Source organism: Lolium perenne, chromosome 1 (genome assembly GCF_019359855.2).
Source record: "Lolium perenne isolate Kyuss_39 chromosome 1, Kyuss_2.0, whole genome shotgun sequence".
Lineage (NCBI taxonomy): Eukaryota > Viridiplantae > Streptophyta > Magnoliopsida > Poales > Poaceae > Lolium > Lolium perenne.
The window spans coordinates 110,254,741-110,261,130 of NC_067244.2; positions in this window are offsets into that span (position 1 = coordinate 110,254,741).

Below are 6,390 nucleotides of genomic sequence, written 5' to 3' on the forward strand. Positions count from 1 at the left end.
TACAATCCATAGGCATTGACAAGTTGATACCTTGTCACCATGCTTCCCTTCAACAAGTGAACAAAGGTGGAATAGCACCTCAAGGGAGTACCCCACTTACAACCATACATATACCACAAATATAGAGAGAACAACACACATGGAAACAAGATGCTTTGGGACATCAACAAATGACATCCAAGTAGGCATCAAACAGAGTTCAAACATGGCTTGCCTTGGCTTATTTGTCCCTGTACTTCTTCAACTCCATCAATATAAGAATTCCAACAACATATATAAATAAAATCCTCGTCCGATTCCACTTCTTCTTCTTCTCCAGAATTGTTCGCATCTATCGCCGGAAAATATAAAAGGAACACAATCAATCACATTGCATCAACAAGACAACATTCAACAATCAACAACTAATCATGCAGCCAAGGTATAACATACTAAGGACTTATAGATACCACAAAACAAATTTAAGAGTTTTAATTTAGAAAACCCCATTTATTTATCTAGTAGAGGCATGAGTGCATCACAACTTAGCAATTGCCTCTCTCGGTTATCACCATGGTATAAACCAACTATCCCCTGGTAGATAACATCATGAAGAGGACAAGAGCATTAGTTTGGCATCACAAACATTCACAACATAATTTCAAACATTTTTGGAAAAGTAGCAATCAGTTTTCCTAATTTAATTTGCTCACTTAACACTATACAAAAGAAAATAGGAAGCAAACCATATACCACATCATTTGAAAACTTAAGCAAAACAAAAGAGCTAATGTTAGGTTGCAGAGGTTTTGTTTTGCAAGCATAAAACAAAGGTTGCCCATCTCTACTAAAAAGAGTTGGTCAAGGGTTTTAAATAAACCGAAAAGTTTTGATTCAACAATGCATGTCACACATAAACATTACTAACAGCAACAAATATGTATGAACAGAGACTAATAATATTTTTCCTAGATAGACAGTACTAATACAAGACTAACCCAATTGGAATCACCCAAAAATATTAAACCTACAATTTTAGGAATTTCTTTGAATCTGACTGTACAGAAAACAAGATCTGTAAGCCATAAATCGTAGAAAAAACCTAAAAATATGAGGCCACTGGCATTTGAAAGGTAATTAAACATAGATGCATACACAATTGGATTTGGGTTCAAATTGTTTCTGAAACTAGCACAAATGGATTGACAAGGTTACTGCATGTTTTCACCATTTGCTTTAACTATGGAGTCGCACAATTGGATTTGGGATCAATTTGAAACTTGTTTGTGATGATTAAGAAAACATTCAGTAATCCAACAGAACTGGAATCACTCAATTAGGTTCATAAATAGATTTTTGGGGATTTAAAAACTAACAGCCATGTCTGCAGAACACACAGAACAAGTTTAATTCACCAAAAATCGTACATAACTCATAAAAATATGAGGTCAGATGAATCTGAAAGGTATTGAATAGGTGGTTCTTACCCAATTTGTTTCATTCAAAAATTCGTTTCCAAGATCCTGGTTTAATTCGACAAAGTCAGATCTGACCAGATCTTGATCTGTGAACCATTTCAATTTCAGGTGGTCATTTGAAGTGAAACCAACGCCAAAATGATGGTACTGAAGAGGGCTTTCACCCACAGTTGAGTTTGCGCAAAAAGGTTTTGTAAAACGGAACAAATCTAATAAACAGGTATTCTGCATGTTTACAGAACTTTATTTACCAAGTTGTAGATCTTTTCAATATCTAACTGTGGAACTTTGAATCACTCGATTTGGACCTGCACACGAGTTTTGGCGGATTTTACAAAATCGTACCAGAATCTGAAACAGCAAGATAGCAGAAACTACTGCAAGGTTTTGGACGAACTTTGGTCAAGAGTTTCAGATATGAGGATTGCTCAACCTTCTCCATGCTTGGACCAACATGCACCTGCATCAAGATCCAATCTTTTGAGTGGGGACAAGAGAAAGGGGGCTGGATTCATCAAAGGTTAGGGGAGAGGAGAGTGAGAGAGATGCTCTCATGGTGAGGATGAGCTTGAGGGAGGAGGGGAGTGATACGTCTCCGACGTATCGATAATTTCTTATGTTCCATGCCACATTATTGATGATATCTACATGTTTTATGCACACTTTATGTCATATTTATGCATTTTCTGGAACTAACCTATTGACGAGATGCCGAAGGGCCAGTTCCTGTTTTCTGCTGCTTTTGGTTTTAGAAATCCTAGTAAGGAAATATTCTCGGAATCGGACGAAATCAACGCCCAGCATCTTAGAATCCCCGGAAGCATCCAGAACACATGAGAGAGGCCAGAGGGGGGCCACAGGCCCACCAGAGCATAGGCTGGCGCGGCCTAGGGGTGGCCCATGCCCCCCTATAGTGTCGGCGCCCCTTCGACCTTCTGACGCCGCCTCTTCGCCTATATAAAGCCCCTCGACCTAAAACCTCGATACGGAAAAGCCACGGTGTCGGGGGGAAGACCCCGGATAGGGCAATGGACGCGGAGCAGCCGGCTGGCCACTGCCGGCTCGCGGCAAAGGCCGGCTGAGGAGCAGCCGGCTGGCGCCGTGGCCGGCTGGTCCGGAAGCCGGCTGGCTCTAGGTCCTAGTCGGCCTGGCTACGGCCACCAATGCTGTAGCTGGGCCGGCTTCTACAAGCCATATCCGACTGGGGTTTGTACCTCAGACCGACTCGAGGCTGGCGAGCCTTGCACTGGAAGGAACCGGGTTGGTGATCCGGGTTCCCAAAGTCCACGCTGACTTCATCCTCCGTAAAGCGCGGGGCACTGTGGAGCAATAGTGCCACGCGCCGGACAGGCCATCATGGCTTACGACGGGCCGTACAGGCTACAGTGGCTGACGGCGACAGAGACACTTCCTCTCCATACCGCTGACCGTGGCAGCCGGATGGGACAGGCCACGACGCCTCAACGGCTCCTGACGTCACCGCCTCGGGAAGGAGCGGAAGCCGAAGCCGGCCAAGCCGGCCAGCAGACTATAGGGTCTTATATGTAAAGTGCCAGCGCCTATATAAGCTGCACTACCCCTCTCGTGCAGGGACGATCGATCATTTATTGCTTTCACCCACCTACAGAGCTGCCCTGTGAGAGAGACCATCGTCTCCCTTAGCCTCTCAGGAGCAGCCGGACACAGCTCTAGGAGCACCATTTGTATTGTGTGATCATCATATACACTCATAGCAGGAGTAGAGGTTTTACCTCCATCGGAGGGCCTCGAACCTGGGTACGTCGCCGTGTCGCTCGTGCCCATACCCGCTTCCGGATACCGCCGTGAGATCCCTCAGGAACCACTTCGATTAGCCACCCTATGGCATATGCCGTGACGATACCACGACATTTGGCGCCCACCGTGGGGCCTTCAGCATCCTCGGCCGGTGTCTTCATCCGGACGGGCCTCACTATCACCACCGGCGAGCGAGTCGCTTCAGGCTTGATCTGGAGATTCGGCTCCCTCAACTGCGTCAGCGACAACGCTGGCTGCTTCGCTGACCGGCCCTTCCCAGCCGGTGGCAGCGTCATCTCCTTCGGCGGCTTCGACGTCTACGTCGCCACCGTTGCACCGCCGCGCTACCCGCGGCAGGTGCTGCGCTGCGCTAGCCCTCCTCCGCGAGCCGGCAGCAGCGCTCCCGCCAGCCCCGCCGTCGTGCATGTCATGATGGCTGGCGACGAGCTCCCCACCAAGAACCCGCGCATCCGCGGCCCCGGCCTGGAGCGCAACATCGACCCCAACGCCTCCGGCTCGGGCCCGAAAGCGCCACCACCACCGTCCCGGCTGGATGCAGTCCGGGCGAAGCTGAGCACCCCGCTCACGCCTGGTGCCGACCCCACCGCCATCGAGGCGGACTTGGAGGCGCACCGCCAGCTCCTCCTCAAGCAAACCGAAGAACTGGCTGCTGCTAAGCGCCAGATGGAGATCACCCAGCGCGAGTACAACCGCGCCCACGGCCTCACTCCAGGCGGCGACGAGCCAAGCCGAGCCGGCCATATCCGCCGCAGGGGCCGCGACCTTGGCGCTGAGATCGACCGCGACGGCGCTCCTTCGCCGGCTCCGTCCGCGGAGCTCCCCGTCTACAACACCCCCGACAAGAACGTGCGCGCGGCAGAAGCCGCCGCAGAAGAGCTGAACCGCCTCGAAGGCGAAGAGTTACGCCGCCAGACCAGGCGGGTGACTGAGCTGCTCAACGCAGCCAACAGGCAGATCGCCGACCCCAGGTATGTCAATGCCCCCAGAGCTTCTCACGCTCGTGGAGCTGCAGGCAACGACAGGGAAGGCGCCAGGGACACGGCCGAGTCCGCCTCCCCAGGACCAAGCCGGCGCCATGACTCCCGGGCCACGCACAGCTCGGGCCGGCCAAGCCACCAGCCGAGCGGCAGCAACCGCAGCCGGCCCCCTCCAAGCCGGAACCAGGAGCAAGACTCCAGGCCCCGCCGTCATCACCGGCCGGCTCCAGAAGCAAGTGGCGCGCGCCAGCCGGCACACTCCCGGCTGGGCCCGCGCATCGAGCCCGCCGACGCCCGAGATCGCCTCGACCGGCTGGTCGAATCCCGCATTGCGGAAGAAGAAGCTCCAGCCGGCCCAAAGTGCTTCGGGCCCCGCATCGCCAACGAGCCCACGCTCGAAGGCTTCACGCTCCCCCGCGACACCCCCAAGTACGACGGCACCGCCAAGCCGGAGGACTGGCTGCAGGATTACTCCACCGTAGTCGGCATCGCCAAAGGCAACAAGCGCTGGGCCGTGCGCTACTCCCCCCTGATGCTGGTCGGCTCCGCCCGCACCTGGCTCAACAACCTGCCAGCCGGCAGCATAAACGGCTGGCTCGACTTCGAAGCGGCCTTCATCAGCAACTTCACCGGCACCTATCGCCGGCCGGGTCGCCCCCAGCACCTCGAGATGTGCAAGCAAGGCCCCGACGAGACGGATCGCGCGTACCTGACGCGTTGGTGCGAGATGCGCAACTCCTGCGAGGGCGTGCACGAGATCCAGGCCATCAGCTTCTTCATGGGAGGCTGTCGGCCCAACACCATGCTGTGGCACAAGTTGCGCCGCAGTGACCCCAAGTCGATGGCCGCCTTGATGGCCATCGCAGACAAGTACGCGCTGGCAGAGGAAGCCGGCAAGGCGCCGGCTGATATTTCACCGGCCCCAGTAAGACGGGACAACAACAGGCCGGCTAAGCACAAGCCGGCCGAGGGCGGCTCGCATGGCAGCCGGCGGGACAACTACCGCGGCAAGCGTCACAGCGACCAGCCGGACCGCCGGTACGGCTCCGCCCACGTAGCCGCCGTGGCAGACAACGCGGCAGGCGGCAGCCGCCGCCAGAAGCAAACAGACCGGCAGTGGAAGCCGAAGTACACCTTTGAGCAGATGCTCGACTCGCCGTGCAAGTACCACAGCGGCAAGAACCCCTCCAACCACACCACCCGCGACTGCCACTTCATGAAGCGGCTGACAAGCGGTGAACCCCTCCCCCCTCCCCCCCCCCCCCCCCCCCCCCCGCGGGCCCGGTGGCCAAGCCGGCGCAGAGAACGCCAACCTCGAGCACCACGAGGCTAACCAAGTGCACCATGGCGGCCGATATCTGGCCGAAGACGCCACCTACATCATCTTCACCTCCGAGCCCGAGGACAGGATGAGCCAAGAGCGCCGTTCCCTCGAGGTCAACGCGGTCATACCGCCGGTCCCCCAGTACCTAAACTGGTCAGAGCAGGCCATCACTTTTGATCGCCGCGACACACCGGCTGTCCTGCCGAAGCCGGGCAGCTACGCCATGGTCCTCGACCCCACCATCGGCACAACCCGGCGCAGCGTGCGTTTTTCGCGCGTCCTCATCGACGGCGGCAGCAGCATCAACATCCTCTACCGCGACACCGCCCGCAAGCTGGGCATCCAGGAGGCCGAGTTGCGCCCCACCCCCACCGTCTTCCATGGCATCGTGCCAGGCCATTGCTGCCAGCCGATCGGCCGGATCACGCTGGAGGTGATGTTCGGGAAGCCGGACCACTTCCGCACCGAGAGAATCGAGTTCGAGGTGGTGGACCTCGTGAGTCCCTACCACGCGCTCCTGGGCAGGCCGGCCCTAACCAAGTTCATGGCGGTGCCCCACTACGGGTACCTAAAGATGAAGCTGCCTGGCCCCAAGGGGGTCATCACCGTAGCCGGCGACTATCGCCGCTCCATGGACTGCGCCACGCAGAGCTCCAAGATGGCCCAGACGCTGGTCATCGCCACCGAGAAGCAGCTCATCCACGACGCCGTCGCCCTCGCCAAAGCCGCGCAGACAGACATGCCGGCTGCGGGCAACCCGGCTGGGACGACTCACTTCCAGCCGGCCGACAACACCAAGAAGATCCTGCTGGACCCGGCGCAGCCGGACAAGTTC